Source organism: Penaeus vannamei, chromosome 33 (assembly GCF_042767895.1).
Source record: "Penaeus vannamei isolate JL-2024 chromosome 33, ASM4276789v1, whole genome shotgun sequence".
NCBI lineage: Eukaryota > Metazoa > Arthropoda > Malacostraca > Decapoda > Penaeidae > Penaeus > Penaeus vannamei.
The window spans coordinates 29,753,143-29,755,642 of NC_091581.1; the positions used below are offsets into that span (position 1 = coordinate 29,753,143).

Sequence of the window (2,500 nt, forward strand, 5' to 3'; positions counted from 1 at the left end):
TTAGTTTATTTAAAATATATTGTCATAATTAGTAAGAAAAGGGGTGTAGAGGCAATCTTAGATATGAATCAAATTAGTAGAGAATATTTCTTTTTTATATTATATCTATTGCTAAGAATTCCATGACAATATGCCAGCTGTTTATTATTATTTGTTTATAGAATAAAATGCTAATGCTTAATAATGTTTCTATGACCGTTATAGTATTTAACAGTCAACAGGAATATTTTCATTATTATTATTACTATTATTATTATCATTATTATTATTACTATTACTATTGTTATCATTATCATTACTATTATTGTTATTATTATTATTACTGTCCTTATCATTACTTTTATTAATGCTATTTCTATATTTATGATTATTATAATAGCCAAAGACCGTTAAAGTTACGCTCACCACAGTTATCTAATTGGAAAAATTTAGTTAGAATGTGATAACTTTGTATATAAAAAAAAATCCCATCCCTTACATAGTGATAATAGTTATAGTGATGATATTGTTAATGATAAATGTGATGACGATATTAGCAATAATAATAATAATAATAGTAATAATAATAATAATAATGATAATAATAGTTACAATGTTGATAATAACAATAATGATAGTGATAATGATAATAACAACACCAATGATGAAAATAATAATAAGATACTGATAATGAAAACATCAACAAAAAGAACAATAATAAAGAAAAAAAATAGTAACTATAATAACGATGACAATGATTATAATGATAATCATGATAACTATGATAATACTATGATAATAACAATATAGCTGAATTAATAATATATTAATAAAAGTAATAATGATAATACCAATGATATTGATAGTCATAATAACAATGATAATGATAATAATTATAATGATAATGATGATAAAAGAAAGTAATAATGATAATATTCAAAATAATAATATCTATAATATCCATGGAAATCATAATCATAATGATATTCATGATGATAATGATAATAACAATATTGATAATAGTAATAATAATAAATATAGTAATAATAATAACATTGACAATAATAAAAATGATGAACACATTAATGATGATAATAGTATCTATAGTAGAAATAGCAATGATAATAGAAATAGTGATAATAATGATACTAATGATGATAATGATAATGATGATAATGGCAATAATGATAATTATTATAACCAGAATTACCCAGAGAGTGACAATAAGGTTAGTGATTATTGGAAATATTCAAACTTTATGATAACGAGAGTAATGATGATGACAATGATGATAATGACAGTGATAATGGTAATAACAATAATAGTAGTAATGGTGATATTGATAGAAATGAGAATAATAATAACAATGGTGATGATGATGATAATGATAATAACGATAATAATGGAATAATGATAATGATAACAATAATAATGATAATAACAACAATAGTGATAATAATAATAGTAATGACTATAATAATAATAGTAATGACTAAGATAATAATAATAATAATAATAATAATAATAATAATAATAATAATGATAACAGATAATGATGATAGTGATGATGATAATAAAAACAATTATAATAATAATATTTGCAATAATAAATATTATAATAATGATGATGATATCAAATATAAAAACAACAATAATGTAGTGATAAGGATAATAATAATAATTACAATAATAGTAATGATAATAATAATAACAATAATGATAATAATGATAACGATTATAATGATAACATTACTATTATAATAATCATAAATATAGAAATAGCATTAATAAGAGTAATGATAAGAACAGTAATAATAATAATAACAATAATAGTAATGATAATGATAATAATAGTAATAATAATAATAATAGTAATAATGATAATGAAAATTACAATAATAATGATAATGATAATCATAACGATAACATCAGCCTCAACAGTGCTGATAATAATGATAATTACAATAACAATAGTAAAAACGATATAATAGTAATGATAATAATGATAGCAGTAACTAAAGTGATAGCAATAATAGAAGTAGCAAAAGCAACAATGGCCATGATAAGAATAATAATGATGATAGTGCTAATAATAGTAGTAATGATAATAATAATGATAGTAATAATAATAATGATGATAATAATGATAATAATAATAGCAGTAATAATAATGATAGTAATAATAATAATAATATTCATGGTAATGATAATGATAATGATAATGAAAATGATAAAAATAATAATGAAAATACGTCTAGGTACTGTCGAGGACTTAATCACATATTTAAAACCGTTAGGAGTATATTTGTGTGTGTGTGCGTGTGTGTGTGTGTGTGAGTGAGTATGTGTGTGTGTGTGTGTGTGTGTGTGTGTGTGTGAGTGAGTATGTGTGCGTGTGTGTGTGTGTGTGCAGCAAGCATATATGGCATGAAAGAAAGAGAGGGAGAGTGAAGTTTACAAGTATGCACAGCGGCAAAGAAAAAAGCAACAGCGTAAAAGGTGAAAGTGAAAGGTACAGAGA

At 21.9% G+C, this 2,500-nt stretch overlaps 1 protein-coding gene across 2 annotated transcripts in view; it reads right to left on the bottom strand.

Moving 5' to 3' along the window:
• The window catches only part of LOC113825044 (EF-hand calcium-binding domain-containing protein 4B), a 30,416-nt gene that overhangs the window by 22,394 nt on the left and 5,522 nt on the right, over positions 1 to 2,500 (bottom strand). The gene's annotated exons all lie outside the window — the stretch shown is intronic.